Source organism: Canis lupus, chromosome 25 (genome assembly GCF_011100685.1).
Source record: "Canis lupus familiaris isolate Mischka breed German Shepherd chromosome 25, alternate assembly UU_Cfam_GSD_1.0, whole genome shotgun sequence".
Classification (NCBI taxonomy): Eukaryota; Metazoa; Chordata; class Mammalia; order Carnivora; family Canidae; genus Canis; species Canis lupus.
In genome coordinates, this window is record NC_049246.1 from 13,044,798 (window position 1) to 13,069,821 (window position 25,024).

Below are 25,024 nucleotides of genomic sequence, written 5' to 3' on the forward strand. Positions count from 1 at the left end.
GATGATTATGCCTATTTAAGAGACAAATCAAAGCTCAGAGAGTTTAAGTGATTTTTCCCTATCTCACAGAAATAAAGTCAGAATTCAAATGATTCAGGGTATGTAACTCCAAATCCTAGGTTCTTCACTACACCAAGGTTTCTTCCTAAAATCTTCTAAGAAAACTGAACGTAAGAAAAGAGGGTTGGTCTTTAAGGAATATTGCAATGCTGAATAGTGCGCTCAGCCTATCAAGCTCAAGACTCTCAAGGTAAGGTCGTACATCTCCATCTTCTGTTTATACTTTTTTATTTGACAAGTTCAAGGTTGCCTGGAAACAACTAGTGGAAGAAATGAAAAGCCAATATCACATCTTTTTTTTTTTAATCCAAAAATTCAATTCAATTTATTACTCAGATGGGAAGTCTGATTTTAAAAGTCTATTTTTATATGGCCTTTGGAAAGGTAGGTTTCCTTCACTTTAACTAATAAAACTTATTTGAAATGACTTTGTAAATTCACAAGTGCTTTAGAAATCCCATGAATGCCAATAGTGTTTCCCATTAATCAGATGATGCTGTGGGGAAGGCAATATAAAATGTAATCCTTGGGGTACCTGGGTGGGTCAATGGTTGAGCATCTGCCTTTGGCTCGGGTCATGATCCTGGGGTCCTGGGATCGAGTCCCGCATCGGGCTCCCTGCAGGGAGCTTGCTTCTCCCTCTGCCTATGTCTCTGCCCCTCTCTCTCCGTGTCTCTCATGAATAAATAAATAAAATCTTTAAAAATAAAATAAAATAAAATGTAATCCTTACCTCCAAGCTGCTTATTATCTAGTTGGAATTGGCAGTACAATCACCAAAAGAGAAGAGAGTGGATGAATGAAAGCCAGACAGAAAAAGGAAAGGTGTGAGCAGGGATGAGCAGGGACACACACACAGATCAGCACCTCAGGACTGGTGGGTGGGTAGACCCAGGACTTCGCAGGCAAGAGAAATGCATTAGCACAGGGACAAAGCTGAGCTGAGGTTTGAGGGCAGAGTCCTGATGGGCCTGGAGCATTTCTGGAAGAAAGCAGGAGCTTGAACAGTCATGCTGGGCAAAAATAGAGCCAAACAAAGTGACTGGGGTTCTGACTTATGCACAATGCAGAGCCTTGGAAAATTTTTGAGCAGTGACACTACATGATCAAATGGCGTATGTTCGTGTGAACCTGGATATACAGACTGACCCACTAGGAGACCGTTGGCCCCCGGAGTCAGAGAATGAGAACCTGCCCAGAGAAAGAGCAATGAGGATAACTAGAGAAAAGGAGATGGAAAAAGGCACAATGACTATAGTTACCATGCATTAAAGATTTCTGCAAGGCCCTAGTCAGGGACCCACTGGGCTTTAATTGGGTTCAGGGACACCTGAGATAGTCCCTGAACAGGTAAGGGGGTGAGGAGAAAAAAATAAAAAATAAAAAAAATAACCAGAGCAAAAGGAAACAATGGTGCTTTTTCAGACATAGACTCTGTCTTCTGTCCTGCTCCTCAGCACTTTCCTGCTTCTCTGTCTTTAGCTTCAAGGACACCATCCATCCATCCATTTAGCCAGTCAATGGATGCATAGGTACTGCGTCCCATATGAGCAGGAGCCGTCCTAACTTGTTTGAGGTCCTCTTACTGATTTATGTCTGCTTCTCTCTGTACCCCGTCCTTTCACTTTGACCATGACTGGCTTCCGAGCTTCCATTCCCAAGACTTTTCTGCTGTGTGTTGGCCCTGGCTTCCTTGTGTGGTTGTTTGCATGATTTTCATTACTATCAACTTCATGGGAATTTCTAGAGTTAATTCTCAGAGCCACTGCATCTTAGGATAAAACCATAGCATGCCAAATGTCTCCTAGTTTGGTGGCCTGTCTCACTTCTGTCTACCTGGTCCCCCTTTTCAAGCATTGACTCCTAGATTCTCTTTGTAGATCAATAGATGGTCACAACTGCCATGAGCTCACAACAATTTATAGTTTGTGACTAAAGGCTTCAGGATTTTTCAACAATTCTCGCTCTCACATATTCTTCTTCTGTACACACACCCTTTTCTCTTTCTTTCTTCTTTCTTTCTTTCTTTCTTTCTTTCTTTCTTTCTTTCTTCTCTCTCTCTCTCTTTCTTTCTTTCTTTCTTTCTTTCTTCTTTCTTTTTCTTTTTTTGAGAGAGAAAAAGAGAGCAAGAGAATGAGGAAAGGAGAGACAGAGGGAGAGGGAGAGAGAGAGAATCTTAAGCAGGTTCCACACCTGGTTGTGGAGCCCAACATAGGGCTCAATCTCATGACCCTGAGATCATGACCTGCACCAAAATCAAGAGTCATACACTTAACTAACTGAGCCACCCAGGTGCCCCTACACACACACACTCTGCTTCAATGGGCAGCCACCTTCCAACATCATTAATAGCTTCAATTTGTTATTTATCTACAAAGTTCCTGATACTGTACTAGGTGTTTGATGTTATTTCTAGATATTAGTACAGCTAAGGAAGTGGAAGAGCCAGAATTTCAATCCACCTGTCTTAGGGTGTTCTGTCCTCACTTATCCATAGAGCATCAGTTACACCACTCTGTAGCCTAGAATACCCAAAACTCTTGAACTAAATTTTCATAGCACTACTCAGATTTCATTTCTCCCATGAAAACTTCCTATAAGCATGCAGTGTCAGCAATGAGTCAAAATTGGCCTAGAATCAGAATTTTTTTTGAACTGGAAGGATTCTTAGAGGTCATCTCTTTAACTCCCTCTTTTTACAGATGAGAGAACTAAAGCTTTAAAAGCTAGATGCTTTCCTAAGGATCGCCAGACTTTGGCTGATGGAAGTGCCCCAGGATCCCTATGCTGCTTCTGAGCAGATGCTCACTGGGTACCAGGAGCACTCAGGGTCTGGGGAGGGCCCTGTGAGAGCTGCAAGCCCTTCCTACCTCCCTCATTCCTTGGCATTATCCATGTCTGATTTCCAAATACTGCTAGTTGGTTGTGATGATATGATCTAAATAAGATTTTCTGCCCAAATGCAATCTGGCTAACCTTTTTGCAATTTGCCTTTGCCAGATCCCAGGAGATGTCTGAGGGGAAATTAATAATGAAGTTGATTTTCTTAAAGATTAAAACCAGATCGCTGCATTTCAGCTCAGTTTTGAAAATTTTCCAGATTTTCCAGATTTTTTCCTTATTTATGAACACACCACTTTCAAAACTACACGAGCAACCAGGAGATGGGTGTTAAAATGAACCTGTATGACAACTAATAGGAATCTTATGCTATGCACGCTCCAAGATATCTGTGAAGTTGAGCATAGACTATACCCCAAACAGGGATTTTTTTCCCCCATCTTCTCTGTAATTTGAGGTTACATGGTTAAATAGTAAACAACTCACAGCTGCGAAAAGGAAGCTGGAGACAGACTATAATTTCACATCAAACACAATTCCAAAGAGGTCTGTAATTTGTGAAAACGGTACCGTTACTCTGATTCTTTCCTTATATAGACCCTTCTCTTTAACACAAACCTCCATAAAGAATTCCTTAGCACCTCAGTGAAAGACCCAAAGAAGAATTTAACATTTGCCCACAGGCCCTCAATCTCGCCATTTTGGTCAAGTGCTTGACCATAACAGACACCACCAGAAGGTTCAGGGACAGTCTTAAACTAAGCAAAGTGAAAAAGAAGATATTTCTGATGGTCTTTAGTTACCAATAAACCTGGTCAGACAATTGTGCCTGTGCTTTGTCAGAGTACAGCTCACCTGTGCATGAGAGACGTGGCCTGAAATTTATCAGAGTAGAGGAGGTTGGCATTTAAAAAATACCCAAATGAGGCAATTTTATGGCTTAGAGTTTTAATAGAAAAGATCCTAACAGTTAACGAGGTTTCAAAATATTCCCCTCCTCTTCAGATTCCAGGGTTATGCTCCGCTAAATCCACCGGAGATGGTTTGGAATAAATGACATGAATTGAGAAGCCAAGGCAATTGGAAGCTAATGATGTGGAACACACTTTAGCAGCGCTGCACTACCGTGAGGGCCGTGGCCTTTTCCGTGTCAACACCGAACATTCGAGTGGAGCCTCAGAGGCACTGAGGCTGCCCCACTGCTGGGACTGGGGTGGGTTAGGAGGGGGAAACAGACTCCCTCTGAGCCAACGTGGAGACACAGTCATCTCTTCTCCACTCAGGGTTAGTGACAGTATGGCTAGGACAAAGCAGGGCATTTTTCCTCTTCCAAATTTCTTGAAGATTCAGATACATCTTGAAAGGGGGAAATCCTAAAAATGATGAGGAAATGGAGTTGGTGCTGGCAGAGGCAGAGCAGAGGGGAAGCCAGGGAGAGCTCTCTCCAGCTGGCCCTGGGGAGCAGATGAGTGAGCCAGCAGGGCTCTCAGGAAGCCGGGAGGGATGCCTGCAAGGGAGCCTTTAAAACTGAGTCTGAGGGAGTGGCATTTCAATATGAGACAATTTTCCTTGCTATCTATTTTTAAAAAGAATATCAAATCACCCCCAAGACAGTCCAGAGCCAATTAAGCTGCTTTTCTTCATCTTCAAAGCCCTGGAGGAGACAGACCTCAAAATTTAACTACCTGTTTTTTTGTGGGTTTTTTTTTTTTTCTCCTTTTTCCAAAGCAGGAAAAAGCCCTGCTGTAGCCAAAATGATAAGGAATTCTTCAGATTGGGGTGGGGGTGGAGGGTATCCAGGTCAACATTTATATTTAAAAAGCCAATGCAAAACATAGCAAAATAAAACCTCTTTAAGCTAATCTGATTTTCAAACCAAGAACCAACTAATCTCTTTCTGGAAAGTTCACCATGTGGAATTCCAACTGTAACTAGAAGTCCTAGGGCTTCTAGTTACAGACTAAGAGGCTTGCAACGACAGAAATTCATTGTCTCACAATTCTGGAGGCTAGAAGTCTAAAACCAAGCTGTCAGCAGGACCGTGCTCGCTCCCAAACCTTGCAGGGAAGAATCTGTTTCAGGCCTCCCTCCCAGCTTCTGTGGCTTCAGACTCTCTTTGGCTTGTAGATGCTGGCTGTCTTCTGCAAGTCTTCACATCATCTCGGTTCTCTGTCGCCTCTGTCCACATTTCCCGTTTGCATGGGGACACCTGTCATATAGGATTAGAGCCCCCTCTCTGCCTCATTTTGACTGGATTACATTTATAAAGGCCTTATCTCCAAATAAGGTCACTGAGGTACTGGGCGTTAGGACTTCAACGTAGCTCTTTCAGGAGGACACAGTCCCACCCATAACAGGGTTTTTGGTGGCAGCGTAGTCGGGGAACATGGCACGGTTGCCTCTCCTAATTCCACTGGAAGTTGTGACCACCCTGAGCACAAACCCTGCACCTTCCCAGAAGCTCCCCCAGAACTGAAATCCCCACAGGCCTTGAGATTGTTCACATTGAACCCTCACTCATAGTTTTTGAACTCAACGTAGGGAAGATTTTTCTTTTTCCTAAGACAACCATCTTCCATTTTAAAAGAAAAATTAGTAGAAACACAGGGATTTCCATTTAAATGTGGCATATTAAACATGAACTTAAAAAAAGATTTTATTTGAGAGAGAGAGAGGGAGCAAACAGAAGCAGGGGAGGGGTAAAGGAAAAGGGAGAAGCAAGCTCCTGGCTGAGCAGGGAACCCTACTGGGGGCTCTATCCCAGGACACTGGGATTATGACCCCAGCCGAAGGCAGACACTTAACCCACTGAGCCACCCAGGCGCCCCTACTCGTTAACTTTTTGATGTGCTCGTTTTCCCAAACCCTGCTAAGATAACAGTAAGACAATAAAAATTATTTTTAAAATATGAATTATGATTCCAACTGTATGCATTCTAGAGAGGGGGAACCTGTGAAGAAGTGAAAGGGTCAGTGGCCAGGGGCCAGGGGAGAGAAGGAGACAGGGGCAGGGCCCAGGGGGTGTTTAGGGCAGTGAGACTGCTCTGTGTGACGCCTAACGGCGGATACATGTCATTATACATTTGTCCAAACCCGCAGCGGGTACAGCACCAAGAGTGAACTTGGAGGGAAACTGTGCACTTAGGTGGTGATGCTGTGTGGACGCAGGCTCATCCGTTGTGACAAAGGTACCGTGGTGCTGGGGAGGCTGACAACCAGGGAGGCTGCGCATGCGTCGGGGCAGGGCTGTGGACCTGCTCAATCTTGCGGGGAGTCTAAAATAGTTTAGGTATTAAAAAAATACTAATGGACCCCTCCCCCAAGCCCAGGAGCACAAAAAGGAGGGAAATTGTAAGGGTCATTTTGAAGATTCAAAGCAAAGGTGTGATGAGTGGTGTAGGGGGAGCTGCCCCTCAGTGCAGGAGGATCCTGACAAAAGTCTCCCTCCGTGTGCTTCCCTTGTGTGCAGGAAGAGGAGAGTGTGCAGGCCCCGGGCGTGGGCCAGGCCCCCGAGAGCCTTCAGAGCCCGGGGGCACGGCGTGCCAGCTGTCGCTCTGAGCTGGGGTATCCGTCCCTACCCCGCAGCGAAGCCCTCTGCTCCACGCCTGGGCCCTGGACGGCGGTGGGGGCGTGAGCCCAGCCCCGAGTCCCGAGGTGCAGTAGGGGAAGAAGCCAAAGAGGTCTCATCGCTCAGTCAGCGGACCCATGGTCCCTCCGCTTTGAATGTCCCCTCCCCGCAGCTCAGGAGGCGTGTCCCCGAGGCCTCGGGCTCTGCGGAGGGGGAGGGGGGCAGCTGGGGCCCGGGCCCTGCCTATTGCCTCCAGGGCAGCCTTCCCGGGGCCTGCGGCAGAGGGTGCTGCTCCTCCTCCTCTCTGCCTTCCTCCTCTTCATTTTGTGAACGGATAACCATTGACACACATCAGAATCCAAGCACTGTAAAAAAAAAAAAAAAAAAAATGTATATATATATATATATATATTAGAAAGTCTGGGTCCTCTCTCTTTCGCCTTCCAGCCCATTCTCCTGTCCCCCTACAGATAACTATTTCTCTGGGGTTTGGGCATCTTTTTTTGTTTGGTTGGGTATTTATTTATTTATTTATTTATTTATTTATGAGAGACACAGAGAAGCAGAGACACAGGCAGAGGGAGAAGCAAGAGGAGGGGCAGAGGGAGAGGGAGAGAGAGAATCTCAAGCAGACTCCCCGCTGATCATGGAGCCCAACACCGGGCTTGTTCTCATGACCCTGAGATCATAACCTGAGCGGAAACCAAGTGTTGGGCACTCAACCCACTGAGCCACCCAGGCATTCCAACCCTTTCTCTTTGGATGAGTTGCTCAGCATCGTTCTACCTACAGTTCCTCATCTCTAAGGTGGAGATAATAATAGTACTTATCTAACAGGATGGGGATGAGTATAAAGTTAGTACATGCAAATACCTGCTGTTAACTCTTTCTACCTCACTAGAACGTAAGCTGACTGAGGGCAAAACTTTCTTCTATTTTGGGTAATTTCGTGCCCCAGAGCCTCATGTGGGGCTGGCATGTGGTGAGTGCTCATGAAAATATTTGTGGCATGAATGAATAATAATAACAAATAACAGCATGGCATGGGTTTGTACAGTAGCAAAGTAGGAAGAGCAGCAACTCTACAGAAATAATGGCAAGGGATTTATGGTTAACGTCTGAACTGAAGCACTTACAAAGGAAGAACTCAGTGATTGGCAAATCAACCCTATATAAAGGAGATAGATCCCTGCCCCTGGGTTTGGAAGAGCACATGGCCCATAGAAAATCAGAACTAGGGTGACAAAAGAAGAGTGACCTTTTCCTTGATCACTCATGGATAAAGACACCAACTTCCTAGTGAAGAGGGAATAGATGTTAAGAACAAGACAATGTTCCAGTTTCTCAAATATTAGAGGACAACCAATGGGCCATAGCTACATCTCTTTCTGCAGTTCCATACGCCCATCTGGAAACTTCCGTTTCCCTATCCTGTGGTTCTCAGGTGCCTTGTTGCCCTGACCCCTCACCCTCAGTCACTTTCTGGTTGTGGTAACACACAGTTCTGGACAGCAGAGTCTGCATCACGCGGCCAGTGGAGAGAACAGCAGGAGTTCTAGAAACCACACTTTTATGAACACCACCTAACAAGCGGTAGCTGTCATAGTAACTACCTGACATGCTTCACACTAGGTTGACTCACAGGTGACTCATGCTGAGTCACTAAACTCCTCAGTCCTCTGCACGGAGACTTCTTTCAAGTCAGACACCTGCCTCTTAGGTCCAGAAGAACGAAATGTCTTAGTGGGTCAGTGCAATAATTTTTTTGGAAAATTATATTCATATTTTTCCATTACAAAAGTACGATTATGTAACTAAAAACTTAAGAAAAGGAATCATCTATGATCCTGCCACCTTTCTGCAATCACTGTTAATGTTTTAGGAAATTTTATGGCAGGTTTCCTCCATGTCTCTAGAGAGGTCCACGAATTTAATTTTATAAACTTATTGTCTTCTTTTCAGTGAATTTAGCATTTTCCCATCACTTGTAATGACTGAATAATATTCCTTACTGGGAATTTACACAATTTACTTAACCATTATCACCCTATCATTAAATATTTAAAATGTTTACTGTTTCTTCATGCTAATAAGTAGTGCCATAATAAACATAGTCTTGAGGGTAGATTTTTCAGGATTTAGGATTATTTACTTTGGCAAATTCCCAGAGGCAGACTGGCTTACACACTGCAATAAAGAAGAGATTGACTTTTTTACCAGGGACCAGCAGGCTTAGCTGTTTTGCGAGAAAATCAAGTTACTTATTTTTAAGTAGACCCTAAAGCAGTTATTATTTAAAATATTTTTTTCAAAAAGCAAATATTCTTAGGGAAGCCAGCGATGAGGCAAAATGCAACGCATTGGAGAGCCAAGCCTTGTGGAGCAGGTTGCTGGCCTCACTCCTGCCTGGCAAGCAAATGAAGTGATAGAATAAATGTGCCTTTTTCTCTCTTATTACTCTGAGATCTTTCATCTGTGCCCCATGTCAACTTGCAGAGGGAGGAGAACTGAGTGCTCCTATGAGCCCACCGCCCAGCTCAGCCCTCCCTCATCTTATTTTCAATAGCCCCCTTCTGTCCTGTTAGCCTAGTGGCCAGAGGACAGGATTGCCCGGCCGCTGGAATTCTGCCTCCAACGCACGAAGTCCTGGGGATCAAATCGCCCTTCCCCTGACCTGCTCATCCCTCCCAGATCTGCCACGAGGCCAAGGAGCTGGCACCTCATTAGTCCACTGAAGCATTAGGTAGAAAATCTGGGCTGCAGAAAAAGCCCATCACTGCGATCATCAGGGATGGTTTGTAATGACTTGGGAGTTCCCTTCACTGACTGGCCACGGAAATGAACACGGAGCTGGGGGCTGGGAACGAGCTGTCCTGCAATCTGTTCCTCTAAGAATAGAACCCCACCGGCTCCATTCTTCCTCTTCAGTCTGGCTTTTCATCTTGGGGTATCTGACATCCCCCTCAAAAAAAAAAACCCTCTTAGGCCCCTTGACACTGTCCCCTTCGCAAGTATTTTATTTTGAAAAGAGGAAATGGCTAACTTCTGGTCTGCATGGGTCCCATTATCTAAAAGAAGCGGGCAGGACGGGCGAATGCGGGAGAAACTTTAGTCCACCTGTGATTTACAGACCCAGTGCGGTGTGGTCTGCGGTCTTGCAAACCTTCCTGCTCTGTGCTTTTATGTCTGTTTTGGGGGACACGAAAGGTGGGGGGAAGTAGGGAGGAGGCAGATCGGGGGCAGTAAGATGCTTAATTGTCTCCCACTGAGCATCTGTGCAGGCTTAGGTCCACCAGGATAGTCTTCTGCTGAATCTGAACTCCCAGGGTGATGTATTAGGAGGTGGGGCCTTTGGGAGGTGATTAGGTCATGAGGATGGAGCCCTCAGGAATGGGATTAGTGCCCTTGTAAAGAGAATCCAGAGAGTTCCCTTGCTCCTTCTGCCCTGTGAGGACACTGAGACAATGGCCATCTCTGACCTAGGAAACAGGCTCTCTTGGGACACGGAATCTATTGGAGCCTTGATTTTGGACTTTCCAGCCTCCAGACTGTGAGAAATAAATATTCACTCTTTAAGCCACCCAGTCTATGGTAGTTTGGGTATAGCAGCCCAAGCCGACTAAGTCAGACACTTAATCCCATTGCTTGTTGCCTAAACCCCGCGGATGCAGGGCTGTGTTCCCCGGGACAGTGGCATCGTATGAAAGGTCACGGGTTGGATTAGGAAACTGAGTTCCTTCTCTGCTTCTAATGCCTGGCACAGCCTCAGGGAAATCACTCGGACCTTCTGAGTTTGGGATGCCTCTCCTGTAAGACACCTCTCACGGTACCTCGGATGTGTGGCATCAAAGTTCTGTTGGAACTGTAACAGCCTGCAATTCTGTGAAGCCAGTTGTTCATCGCACAACAGACTTAATTCTAGAGGCCACACGCAATCCAGCAGCTCATACCATTTTCCACAGAAAGAAAGAAAAGCACCACTGCTGCTCGTTTCTGTTCCTGACAACGAGTCACATTTTATCTCGTTGTAATAACAGAGCAGTCATTTCTGCACTTCTTTGTGGACTGTCATGTCGGGGTGGGGGGTGGCGAAGACTCTGGTGATGTAGCTCCTCCTGGGAGGAGAGACCTTCCCCAGGGAACACCTGTCAACAAAAAACATGGTGTTTCATTCTGCTGCTATTTACAGCTTGTGGGCCTTTCTCTCCCTACGGCTCCATGCTTTTGAGATTCTGGTTGCATTCGACAGACATTACATTAAATCCCCACAGAGAGCAAATACAAGGTACCCGCTGCACACATTACAGTGAGGCCATGCTGGGCAAGCAGATGGGCTTTCTCATCTCCTGAGGACCTGAGGTCCGGCACCAGGCAGGGCCCCAAGCTGGCTGGCACTAACTCCCACCTGCCTTGCCTGAGTCAGGTCTGGAAATGGCATCTGCCTTCCAGTTAGAGAAAGTAAATACATTCTAGCATTTTTCCCTTGTCATGTCAGGGTACATTTTCAAGTCTTCTGGAAAAAGAATATTTCATCATGAACATAGGGTGAATGAATGCATGCAACTTTGATTCCAAAACCAGCTCCATTGGGGCTATCCATCCTCCCTTGGCTCTTGCCACCAAAAGAGAAAGGCTTGGATTTCAGAATTCTACGAATTCCACTGCCTGTTAGGTTGCTCACAAATTGCCGGGCTATCTACCAAGGGAGGGCTGGGGTTTAAAGCATCTTTTATTGGCTGCCAGCCACAGTTTCACATACTATTGGAATTCAATATTAGCAATGACTTCTTGGAGACAGGAAGTGTCTGAAATTGCCCTGTCTAGAAAAATGAGGGTCGATGGATTTCTTAATAAATATGGAGAGTGAGGACTTCTGTGAATCCATGCTGACTAATGCTGAATGGTAATTAAATTGAATGTGTTCTTGGTTTTTCTTTTTCTTTTTTTTTTTTTTTTTGTTCTTGGTTTTTCAAAGCCAAGTCAGAACAACCTATAAACCAAATGTTTTCTCGTGAGAGGTGGAATTGTAAAAGCTTGCCAGAGCCAGCTCTTGCTGGGAAGTGAGCTAGTGACTCTTTAAACTCATTCACTTTCTCCCTGGAGCTGCTTGTTTCATACTTGTTATCTTGGAGATAGAAACAGAGCTGCTAAGAGGACTTGACTTTGGTTTCTTTAAAACTATTAGAGATTAGGGTGTGCCCGTATATTCCTCAAACAGTATTGAGTGGCTATCATGCAGAAGTCCTATGGATACAATAGGCAAGACAGGCTCAGTCTCTGTCATCTTAGATTTAGTCTGGAGGTGATAACACAGTACGATCATCACTAGCCTGGGATGCTATAGGAGCTTCTGGAGACAAAGCTCCCCAAAGGAAGTGAGGTGATATCTAAGGTAATACCTGAGGGATGCAGATGAAGGCAGGTATGTTTGTGTTCCATGCAGAAGGAACCATACACTACAAAGTTGCAGTAATCAAAATGGTATGATTTTGACACAAAAACAGACACACAGATCAATAGAACAGAAGAGAGAGCCCAGAAATAAATCCATGGTTATATGGTCAATTAATCTACGACAAAGGGCACAAGAACTTGCAATGGGAAAGAGAGTCTCTTCAATAAATGGTGTTGGGAAAACTGGACAGCCATATGCAAAAGAATGAAACTGGACCATTTCTTGGATCATTCACAAAGTAAATCAAAAGGGATTAAAGATTTAAATGTAAGACCTGAAACCATAAAATTCCTAGAAGAAAACAGGCAGTAAGCTCTTTGATATCGGTCTTCACAGTATTTTGTGGAGGGGCGTGGAGTCAGTCTCCTCAGGCAAGGACAACAAAAGCAAAAATAAACAAATAGGACTACAACAATCTAAAAAAATTTTGCACAGTGAAGGAAACCATCAACAAAATGAAAAGGCAGCTTACTGCATGAGAGAAAATATTCACAGATGACAAATCTCATAAGGGGCTAATCTCACAAATATATATATATATAAACACATACAACTCAATATCAAAAAACAACCCACCTGATTTGAAATGGGCAGAGGGCCTGACTAGACATTTTTCCAAAAAAAAAAAAAAAAGACATACCAATGATCAACAGATGCATGAAAAGATGCTCGGGCAGCCCAGGTGGCTCAGAGGTTTAATGCTGCTTTCCGCCCGGGGTGTGATCCTGGAGACCCGGGGTCGAGTCCCATGTCGGGCTCCTTGCCTGGAGCCTGCTTCTCCCTCTGCCTGTGTCTCTGCCTCTCTCTGTGTGTCTCTCATGAATAAATAGATAAAATCTTAAAAAAAAAAAGAAAAGAAAAGATACTCAACATCACTGATGATCAGGGAAATGCAAATCAAAACTACAATGAGATATCCCCTCACACCCGTCAGGATGGTTAGTTTCAAAAAGACAAGAAATAAGTGTTGGTGAGGGTGTGGAGAAAGGAACCCTCATGTGCTGTTGGTGGGAATGCAAACTGGCGCAGCCACTGTGGAAAACAGTATGGAGGCTCCTCAAAAAACTAAAAATAGAAATATTATATGATTCAGCAATTTCACTTCTAGCTATTTACCTCAAGAAAGCAAAAGCCAATTTGACGTGTGCACCACTATGCTCATTGCAGTGTTATTTATCATCGACAAGATATGAAAGTAACAATTTCCATTGATAGATGAATGGCTAGGGGAGTTGTAGTCAGTATGTGTCTGTATGTATGTGGATGTGTACATACACATACACACACAATAGGCTATTACCAGGCCATAAAAAAGAATGAAATCTTGTTATTTGTGACAACATGGATGCACCTAGAGGGTATTATGCTAAGTTAAATAATGAGGATTCTAAAAAACAAGACAAATGAGTCAGTTAAGCATCTGACTCTTGGTTTCCACTCAGGTCATGATCTTCCGGGCTGGTATCCCTGCTCAGCGGGGAGTCGGCTTCCCCTCTGCCCCCGCCACCCCCCTGCTCATGCACTCACTCTCTCTCTCAAATAAATAAGTAAATAAATAAATCTTAAAAAATAAAAATAAACAAGACAAATGAATAAACAAAACAAAACAGACTCATCCATACAGAGAAAAAATAGAAGGTTGCCAGAAGGGAGGAGTTTGAGGTGGGGGATGGACAAAATAGGTGAAGATGATTAAAAGGTACAATCTTCCCACTGTAAAATAAATAAGACTGAGGGATGTAATGTACAGCACAGGGAATATAACAACTTTGTATGGTGACAGATGGTAACTAGGCTTATTGTGGTGACCATTTTGTGACATGCACTAATGTTGAATCACTATGTTGTACACCTGTAACCAATACAATATTGTATGTCAGTTATTTTAAAATTTTTTAAAAAATAAAGGAAAACAGGAAATCCAGATGTCTGTGTAAAATCTCCCAATATTTAAATATTGACAAAAAATTCAAATGTGTGTAAGGCGTGTGTTAGGCCAAATCAAATAGTCTTGGTTATTTCTGCTCAACAGCCTATTTGTGACCTCTCAGTGGGTGTTTTTTATTTTGATTTTTTTTAATCATTTCATCACTTGGATTTTTTTCTTTTTGTTCTTGTTTTAACTGTTTTCATTTCAGTTTTTCATTTTTGGAAGTAGGGGATTGTGGTAGGTGTCTTCTATTATCCTCATGCAAATCCATTTTCCATCTTTCTCCACCTTGATCTGTGTGCTCGGAACAGTAACAGCCTCTCCTGCTCAGTGGCTTCCATTAAGGCACACTGGCAGGGTTCAAGGGTAGGGAAGAAAGAGAGTTGAGAACACATATACCCTCTAGGTCTCCCCTGCGCCCCTGGCTCTGCTGATCTTTCTACAAGAGCAGGCTCAGGTCAGGCAGCTTTGCTATAGCCACCCTCTCCAGGCTCTGGAATCTGCTCCCTCCTCTTGGCCTTTCTAGGGCATGTGAGCTGAGGAGGCTTGAGACCTTCACCATAACCCGTTGTTCTCCTTCAACCTTGTCCAAAACTTTGTGAATGGCCCCTTCACTAAACTCTCATTAATTACGTACTTTGAGGGTCCCATTTGCATCCTGTGAGAGCTGAGACTCATAAACTATCAAGTGATTCAAAGCAGAACATGGGAAAATGGGAGAATCATTTTTGCGAACTGAATATAAATAATAACATTGGTTTCAGATGATGGGTGTTGGTAGTACAGTTGGGAAACCACTGCCACTCCAACACAAACGGGGTGAGTTTCTAGATTCTCATGTAATCCAGCCAAGTTCATGTCACATGACATGACTTTGAACCCTTGGTTTAAAGCAGCCCATGGTATTTTCATGTAGAAGAGTGTTCATCCCATATGGACATTATTATTTCCAACATGGAAAGTTCGCCCTTCCTGTGAAGTGAGGCATTTCACAGAAGCCTCACTTACCTGTTCTCATGACTGACTATCTCCATCTCCTTTGTTGACTTCTTCTCTTTGGCGCCTTCATCGAAACACAATTTGGGTACTTTCTAGGCAGCATAGAGTAGTGGCTAGGAGCAATTGCAACACAAATTCATCTGTGCTGGAGACTCAGATCTTATCATTTTCCCCAGATAGCTGCACACACACCATTTCACTTCGTGTCAACTTCCTCCAAACGCAGACCTCATAGGGTGGCAGAGGGGATTCAATAAGAAAATCTAAAGAAAGCACTTAACATTGCTCCTGGCACAGAGGGTGCCAATAAATGGAAGAGATTATTAACAGATCAACCCCTGTTGCCTGGGAAGCTGCTAACTGTTAGCAGTTCGTGTGTTAATGTGAACATCTGTCCATTTACAGTACACAATGAGCTTGTCTAGTGTAATGACCCTGAAGCAATGCACAATTCTAAATCACCCTCTGGATCATCAAAGCAAAATTGAGTTCAATATATTTCTATTGTTTTTTTTAATTTAAAAAAATATATATTTTTTAAGATATTATTTATTCATGAGAGAGAGAGAGAGAGAGGCAGAGACACAGGAAGAGGGAGAAGCAGGCTCCACGCAGGGAGCCCAACGTGAGACTCGATCCCAGGTCTCCAGGATCACGCCCTGGGCCAAAGGCGGCACTAAACCACTGAGCCACCCAGGCTGCCCTATTTTTATTGTTCCCACGTTTTGATAATTCCTGCCACGTTATCTGCCTCTAGTCCCTGATACTCCTCCAGCTTTGTGTTTCTGGAAGATTCTGAGATGACATCTGCAAATCCCATTAGCAGTTTGCAATTAGAGTTCCTTCACATCTGGAGACCGAAGCTCATTGAAAGTAGGGTATTGTTTGCTTCTCTTTTCATTGATGAGGGGCTGCACCTCCCGTTCTACGTACCGGCTTCAGTGAGAAGCCTGTTATCCCAATGTACTCTTAACTTGCCAGGATAACAAATTTCACCTTAAAATCGGTATGTCCTTCATTGGGACCATAGGGCCAAATGTGCTGATTTGGAAGAAAGGAAGCGTGAAAGTAGGAATGATTCAAACCCAATAAAGCTGACACAGAGTAAAAGGGAAAATACTGAACCCTTTCTCTGTAGCCATTGCTAACTTTGTATTTAATGCAAAACTTGATTCTCTTTTAAAAATGGAATTACATATTCTATACCCACCTCTCAAATAATTCTACCTCTTAGGCTCTTAGTCAGGGGTGGGGTGGTACAAACAGCCAGAAATTTGGATGATAGGCTGGCTGTCCCTGTCCTGTTGCATGGCTCTCAGTTCCTTAACTTCTAAGTTTCACAATGAAAATCAGCAATGTTTTAGCTGGCGTTTGTTGAATATTTACTGTGAGCAGGCACTTTATGAAGAGTGTCACTTCAATCCCCCAAACAGACCTATGAAACGGAAGCTGTTGCTGTCATTCCTGATGAGACAGTGAGACCAGCAGAGGTTAGCGTGGCTGGGCGTAGAAGCCCAGAAGTCCCGTGGGCACATGGCAGGTGAGGTCAGGAAGGTCACACGGCGGAGTCAGCACCTGATGAGGTGCAGAGAAGCCACCTACCAGCTCAAGGGAGGTGGTTCTTAGCAGTGGGCAGGCCTGGCAGGACGCCTTAGCAGGAAGGAAAGGAAGGAGGGAGACCAGGGAGAAGGGCCAAGCATACAGAGATCCTGAGACAGGAATGTCCTTGACACATCTGAGAAACTGTGAGGGGGCCAGTTTGGCCAGGGGGGAGCAGTGCTCAGCAAAATTGGCAAGGCCTGGTCTTTGCATCTTGTGGGCTTCCATAAAGATTTCCTATTTTATTCTGAATGTGATAGAAAGCTGTTGGAGTTTTGAAACTAGGGATTACTGGGTAAGTTGATGTGCTAAACAAGAGAACGTAACTGCTGTGTGATTTGTGTGTAGATGGGTGGCAGAGGAAACGGGCAGATGGTTTGGAGAACTGTCACATGCAGGTGCTATGATGCAGGCTTGGACCAGTGTGGCAGCATCAGAACCAGGATCTGATCTAACAGCAGAGCTGGCAGGGCTTGCTGATGGACAGGAGGGAAAGGTGAGGAAAGACAGGTGCTATGGGTGTCTCCTAGGGTTTGGGCTGAGCAACTGGGTGAATGGAAATCCTATCCACTGGGGTGGGGGAGGAACAGAGAGGTCTGCCTGGGGCACAGGAAGTCTAAGATGGCCATAGATGAACTATGTGGGGACACCAAGTTGGCCAAACCACTTCTCGTGGCTAATTTCATGTCAACTTTGCTGGGCATGGAGCTGAGATTTGACTAAATACCAGTCTGGGTGCTGCTGTGGAGGTGTATTTAAAGATGAGATTAACACTTAGGGATCCCTGGGTAGCTCAGAGTTTTAGTGCCTGCCTTCGGCCCAGGGCGTGTTCCCCCAGGATCGAGTCCCGCATCAGGCTCCCTTCATGGAGCCTGCTTCTCCCTGTGCCTGTGTCTCTGCCTCTGTGTCTCTCATGAATAAATAAATAAAATCTTTAAAAAAAAAAAAAAGATAAGGTTAACACTTAAATCAGTAGACTTTGAAGCAGATTACCCTCCCTGCTATGGGTGGGTCTCATCTAATCAGTTGAAGGCCCTGAGAGAAAAGACAGGATCTTCACAGGAGAAGGGACTTCTGCGAGCAGATTGCCTTCAGACTCAAGGCTGTAACATCAACTCTGCCCTGGGTCTCCAGCCTTCCAGCCTGTCTTACAGATCTTAGATTTGCCAGGCCCACAGTCACGCAAACTAATTCCTTAAAATCTCTCTCCAAATACGCACACACACACACACACACACATGTGCAAACTCATCCTATCGATTCTGTTTCTCTGGAGAATCCAGACTAATACGCCACTCTAAAGCTCAGAGAAAAGAAGCTCAACATAGAAGTTTTGGAGGCATAAATGTATAGATCAGAGTTGTCCAATAGAAATAACGTGTGAGTCATTCAGATAATCTAAAAATTTCTAGTAGTCACATTAAAAACAAGGCATAAAGAATCAGGTGACACTAATTTTCACGAATGTGATTTAATCCAGCAAAGTCAACATTTTCTCATGTCAACTTATAATCAATACGAAAGTACTAATGAGATATTGTACATTTTTGTCCAACCTAGGTCTTCAAGATCCGGTGTGTCTTTGCACTGACAGTATGTCTCAGTTTGGATTGGTCACATTTCATGTGCTCAGTAGCCACACTGGCTGGTGGCTGCCACACCAGACAGCGCAGCACACAATGGTACTGAGATCTGTGGGATGGGGCAGGACGGCGTAAGACACAGATGCAGGTGGAGGAGAGGAAAGAACAGAATCAGAGATGGAAATGAAGACTCTCAAATGTTTAGAAGTGAGGCAGAGAAGGAGGATCCAGCAATCAGAGCCTGAGACCAAGTGTCTAATGAGCAAATGAGAAGTGAGAGTGTGGAAGCCTAGAAGCACAAAGGACTTACTGCGTGCCAGGGACTGCAAGCCCCTCACCAGAGGCGGAGGGTGCCGTGTGTCAGCTGTTTGGGTTTACCCACCGAAGACAGAGCCTGCAAAGAAATATTGGAAGGTACAGCAGGTGAGCCCAGCACACACAGGAGTTCATCGCCTTCGCCCAGATCTGGCACACGGCCAAATCATCATGCAGTCTCAATCTGCCCACCCTCAGGGAAACGGGCAAGGCTGCCCAGGAACCCGTCCTTGGCTGCCCTCGGGCTGCTTTGTTTACGCATGGTAGCCTGTCCACTGTGTGCCAGGCACGCACTCGGGGATAGACACGTGGATTACCTATGGCCCAGCCTTCAGGGAGCTCCCAGCTTAGCAAGGAAGAAAGCCAGAATGGAGTTGCATCTCCGGAAGCAGCTAGGTAGATCCTCACATCAACATCAAGAAGAAAATCAAACACAATCAAAATTATTCTTGGGGAAAAAAGATCCCTCGGGGAGGTGGTACGTTGGCATCTGAAATGCAACCTCTCAATAAACACAACATAGCCAGTTTCCCTGCAGCACTGGAACAGATGGCTGCTTCGTGGCTGAGCACCAGAGGAAGCACTTGGCTTGGCTTGTGTTTTGAGGTCATGTTGTATGAAAAATATGTATCGTAGCTTTAAACACTGGTGTGTGAGATGCTCCCAGCAATAGAGGATCCGAACTGGGATACAAATATTCACAGATTCACACCCCCGGGGCATATGTGTAACGTGGTGGGAACGACTGGCAAAAATCACACACTTCACATTGTTTTTTATTAAAAGTTTTCTTTGAGCACCTGCAGTTGAATTCGCTTGAGTTATGACCATACGACAGGACTCAACTGCAAAAAGACCATTATGATGCCATGTGGCAAGGGTGATGTGCTTTCAGGGGAGGTGAAGCAGGTCAAAGATGCAGCAGGAATCCCTGCCCTCGGCTCCCAGAGCCCTAGAGAGGCCGGCAGGGCTTCCCGACTTTGCCTAGGCGAACAGTGAAGTGAAAGGAGAGCTGCGCTGTTTTGGGCTCAACCCCAACTTGCTTCTGGTCATAAAGGGAAGGAGCGGGAGAGGCCCCGCTCCTGGAGGCCCCCTCTAAGGGCCTGCAAGGGAAGGAGGAGGCAGAGACCCAGCCACACTGGCCTCTGTAGAGAAGGTTCCGGTCCTGCCTCTGCCCACTCTCCGTGCCCTTCCTCCCTGGAGCCCCCCTGAAGACTCGGTGCCAGGCTGCCTGCTCAAGTCCAACCAGTCACTCACCCCAGCCCGGGTGGAGCCTTCCCCAGGCAGCTCCGTTAGTCCTGAGAGCCTCTCACTGGGAGCTGCTGTCCCTGGTCTTTATGGGACCATCCCAATCTTCTTTCCTCCTCCCAGGGCCTGTAGGACAAGCCCACCCCAGCCCCGTCACCTGTTGCAGGCGTGCGTCTTGGGCTCAGCTCACTGGACCTCACTTGGTCTTTGCCTGCGGGCTCCAGGCCCCGCCAGCTGAGGCGGAGGACGCCTACCTTTCACTCCAGCTCCTTCGGGCAGCACCGGCCTGGCCAGCTGTGCCGACTCCCCTGCCCGAGGAGGAGATAAAGCAAGAATGCAGAGGGAGCCAGCTCCTGATGCCCCCCGATGACGCAGATGACATCTTGACTAATTCACCCACTAGGGCCCCTCATACAGACCCTTGGTTGGATTTGCGGCCCCACCTAAGGATCTGAAAGTGGGCTTTGGGACCATACTCCTGCCCAGCTCAGGTGTCCCTAGACAAGCTGTCCACAGGTGCAATGCCCCAGGAGGACCAACAGCACTCACTATTCCATGGACTTGGCCGAATGGTTATGACACTTACAGTAAACTTGCCCAAGAAAGGCGGGGCCTTTTTCGGCCTGATCACCCCTCTTGACTTCCTGAGGCCTTATATGTCTCCCTGTTCTTAAAGGTTCAGCTTTGCCTCGCCTCCCCGTGAGAGGAGAGGGAAGAACATGTCCCAGTTCCCCTCCTGCTGGGGCACATCACCTCCCAGGCTTGCCCATCATTACAGACGGCAGAGGCCACTTCTGCTTGTTTGTATGGGATTTCCATCTCTCACTGCCTCATAAGGGGACATGGGTACCATGCATATGGCACATTAATGCCATTCCAATAATTCCTTCTGAATGGAATTTCCAATAATTTTTGTTTCCAGCAGTCTTGTGTATACAAAACAAACAATAGAAAAAGAAAAAATAGATGATGAATTAATTGTACAATCACAAAATTGCAAGTTCTTTGAAAAGTCCTCTGGGCCTCCTGCCTCAGACCTTCTCTGGCTCCCAGAGCCCAGATAAAACCACCTGCCGCAAGAAGAGACTCAACCCCATCTTTAGAACTAAAAAAAATCTGGAGCAGGGGACTGCCACCTTCTTTGCTGAAATCCCCAGCCATCTGTCGTCATGTTGTCACTCTTCAGCCTCTACCTTCATTTCTCATTAAATTTTCTTTATGGCTTTTCTTACTTCTGGAAGCTTGTTAATTGCTCTGCCCACATCCAGAAGACGCTCCAGAAAGCGGGCCACTTGTCGGGTTCCCTCAAGGGCAGCCCTCAGGTTGTGCTTGACGAGCATGTGTTAAATAGTGCAATCTAATTGCTCTATCACTGGTAACCCATCATGATCCCAGGAAGCAATGCAGTCTGGGTGCTTCTGATGACATGGTTTGAGACCGGTTCAGTGAACGTAAGTGTATTTGGAAGTTGTATCAAGAGGAGCCAAAGAGGCAGTCATCTCCAGAGCTAGAGATGGTGCTCACCAGGCATCTCCGCTGTTGGCCTGGGCTCCCCCTCCAGCTTCCTCACCACACACACACACACACACACACACACACACACACACACACCTCCTGCCTGCCATTTATAAACTAGAGTTAAGAATAAGGCAGATACAGGGTACTTGGGTGGCTCAGTCAGTTGAGCATCCAACTCTTGATCTCAGCTCAGGTCTTGATGTGACAGTTGTGAGTTCAAGCCCCACATTGGGCTCCATGATAGGTGTGGAGTCTACTTAAAAAATAAATAAATAAAATAAATAAATAAAAATAAATAAATAAATAATTAAAGCAGATGTTCCCTAAAACTAAGACATCAAGAGGAACAAAACAACCAAAAAGAAATTAAGAAAGACACAATATAAGGAAATTTAAAAAGATAAAATAATTTGTTTTGTGAAAAAAGCATGAAGATAGATAAAAATTAAATTAAAATGATTTATAAGTCACAATAAACAGAATAAAAATTTTTATTTTTATTTATTTTTTATTTAAATTCAATTTAATTAACTTATAGTGTATTATTAGTTTCATAGTAGAAATTATCAATTCATCCCTTGCATATAACACCCAGTGCTCATTTCATCACCCAGTTACCCCGTCCCCCTACCCCCTTCCCACCCAGTGACCCTCAGTTTGTTTCCTATGGTTAAGAATCTCTTATGGTTTGCCTCCCTCTCTGTTTTCATCTTACTTTACTTCTCTTCCCCTAAGTTCATCTATTTTGTTTCTTAAATTCCACATATGAGTGAAACCATATAAGTGTCTTTCTCTGACTGACTTATTTCACTTAGTGCAATACCCTCTAGCTCATCCATGTCATTGCAAATGGTAAGATTTCATTTTTTGATGGCTGAGTAATATTCCATTATATAATATATATGATATATATATATATATTATATATATACCATATCTTCTCTACCCATTCATCTGTCAATGGACACCTGGGGTCTTTCCACAGTTTGGCTGTGGTGGACATTGCTGCTATAAACATTGGGGTACAGGTGCCCCTTCAGATCACTCTGTTGGTGTCCTTTGGATAAATACCTATAGTGCAACTCTGGATCATAGGGTAATTCTATTTTTAACTTTTTGAGGAACCTCCATACTGTCTTCCAGAGCTACATCAGTTTGCCAGAATACAAATTTTTTAAAGAAAGTTCAGACAAAAATAAATAGAACAATTCAAAACAGGGGCAGGAAGGAAATTAAGGCAGTCAAAAATGGATAAAGTTATAAAACAAAGACCAGAAACCTCCGATACTTAGATCCTTAAAATAAGCACCAGGTGATGTGCAAAGTGATATTTTCAAACAGTGCAAAACAAAAGGAGGCTCTCGAGGCTAAAGTAATTGGAACTAAGATGCTAATGATAGAGAGCCAAGAGGGAGTTTCTGGAGCCCCTGTGATGGAGGTGGCTCACAGTGAAGGGGCCCTGGCAGACGCTGCCCGGGCCTGGGCTCCATGACCCTACCTTGCCTTTGGGCAGCTCGTCCTCTCCGTTCCTCCTGAAGTCCTGGTGAGGTCTGGGAGAGCCTGCCTTCAAAACCGGCTGCCTGCTGTCAATCAGCCCGAGTGTGGCTAAGCCCCAGAGTCCAAGGGAACCCACACCTGCAGTGAGAGACCCCATGACACCCTCTGTCCTTCCCACTTTTGCAGCGTGAAGCATGACGCCATGTGGATTTCCACACAATTCTCCTTCCCTGGGCACAAATAAGGTAGAAAGCCCTTCTGGGCTGAAGGAAAGAACGAGAATGAGAAGACAGAAGAAGGGAAGAGAAATCATGTGGATACATTAACACATGCCATGTGCTATGCCATGGATTCACAAGTCCACCTCTCTTAGAGATGCCTCATAGCTCATCTGCTGCATTGGGACCAGTGGTGTGGCCATTGCCCAGATGGGAACCCTGAGGCCCGCGACCCTTTCTCACCCCTCATTAGACTCTGTAGGACCAGTGTGCTGTGTGGGCTTCAGGGCCTCCCCAGTAAGTCTCAGCTCTTCTTTCCTCTCCACTGAAGCCATGCTTATTCTCTTTTTGGCCTGCAGATTCTCACAGTCGATTCCAACTGGTGTTCAGCTTCACTCTTGATAATATGCATGACTTTCTGTATCCCAAATGGAAAAAGATGTAACTTTGGTATCAGTCTTGCAATGCCACCTCCATTTTGCCCACTAAATGACAAGAAAGTCACCCATATAGCTGTGCTCCACAGCTTCCCCAGGACATGGATCCTGTCCTCACAGAGCCTACCATTGGACTAGGTAAGTGACGCAGGAGAGTGACTAGGCAGGGCATAACTAATTGCCAGGGGCTGTATAGATACTGAAAGCACTGAGTTCAGAGGCAGATCTGGATTCAGTTGCCACCTTGGGCATGGGTGTCTGAACCCCCAGCTCCTCGCTTATAAACCAGAATTCAGAATAACGCCCACCTCCAAGGCATTGTAAGTGTTCCTTGAGTTCATTTCTGTAAAGCATCCCTGCCGCATGGTGGTCGTTCAGTGAAGGGTGGATCTGGTCATGAATAGGTTAGAAATAATGGTGTGGACAGTGTGACAGAGGCTGAACTCTTGGAGCTGCACCCAGAGAGGAACTGGAATGGTATTGTGTCTCTGCTTGATGGCATTGTGGCCAATTCTATTTTTCTGGCTCAGTAGTCCTCAAAACAGGGGCAAATTTGGAGACCTCTGTCACACCAGGAGAGGAGGAGGACGTGCTGCTGGCATGTAGGGTAGAGACCAGGGATGCAGCTCGATATCCTGCAATGCACAAGACCGCCCCTAAGGCTAAGAATTATCCAGCCCAACACGGCAGTAGTGCTCACATTGAGAAACCCTGGCTGGCTAAAGCTGTGGATCTCGGTACATTCAGCTGGTGAACTTATTAACAGGCAGGCTTTCCTGGGCACTACCCCTTTGCCCCGAGATTCTCAATCAGGAAGTTTTTGGGTAAGACCCCTCCCCAACAACATACCCCAGAGATTCAGAAACAGGTGCCCCCTGACCCTGGCACTCCAAGAAACTGCTCTACAAAGTGGAGACTAGACTTGGTGAGTATGTAACGACTGACAGAGGCTTTGCATTCTAAGGCTTTCCAAACGTCTTCCCATACCTGACTGTACTGGGTCCCGGAACAGTCTCTTTACGTCAATATCGTCCTTTTGACAAATGGGGAAGTGGAAATCCCGGGAGACTAACTTTGCCCACAGTCCTGATGGCCACCAAGTGGCAGAATTAGGTCTTGAATCCCACTGCCTTGCATACAGTACCAAATGTCTGTTAACTGGATGAATAACTGAATACACAAACAGATTAAATGAATTGAAGCACCCTTACTTCAAAATTCATTTTCTTTCCGTTCTTACAGCATAACTCTTTAATTATCTCCTAAGGTGCTGAGGAATTGAGGTAATGAAACTGAAATGATAGGAGTTATAATAAAATGTAATATGAGCAAAGAATTGCTTTTTTGAACAACTGACTTTGAAATTGTCAAGACATTCACTCCCACTGATGGAAAATTATCTTTGTCCCTAGTCCTGAACTTTCAAAGAAAGGGAGATTCAAACTGATAATAAGTCATGTTCATAAGCAGTACAGGTTGTCTGTTTCTAACTATCCTTTATTTAAAAAAAAAAAAAGCTTTATTTAAAAAAAATTTAGGCTTACAAAGAGTTAAAAATCAAGGCTCACATTTTTAAATGAACACTTTAAAAGTTTGCCCTCTGGTGGACAGTGGTAAAAATGCATATGATGTTAAAAAAAAAAAAACATGCCTTACTTAAGGCAGCCCGTCCTCTCCCAGAGCTCACCTGAAACAGGACAGCTGCTGCCTTGAGCTGAACTGTGTCCTCTCAAATTTGTATGTAGATGTCCTGCCC

General features: G+C 45.1%; 2 long non-coding RNA genes across 4 annotated transcripts in view; one reads left to right on the plus strand and one right to left on the minus strand.

Annotated features, from left to right (window-relative positions):
* Positions 1-2: 2 nt before the first annotated feature.
* Positions 3-20,815, plus strand: LOC119877533. Its single transcript, XR_005378438.1, has 3 exons — positions 3-250; positions 3,907-4,185; positions 18,013-20,815. It is a non-coding gene; the product is annotated as an uncharacterized LOC119877533 (long non-coding RNA).
* LOC111092401 overlaps positions 12,702-25,024 on the minus strand; it is a 24,296-nt gene continuing 11,973 nt past the window's right edge. Inside the window, exons 4-5 of one of the 3 annotated variants that reach the window (XR_005378436.1) lie at positions 22,615-23,249; positions 12,702-12,761 (exon numbers count right to left, since the gene is read on the minus strand). This is a non-coding gene — a long non-coding RNA (uncharacterized LOC111092401). Of the gene's footprint in view, positions 12,762-22,204; positions 23,250-25,024 lie in introns of those variants that run through there. The other 2 variants (XR_005378435.1, XR_005378434.1) reach the window with 2 other exon arrangements.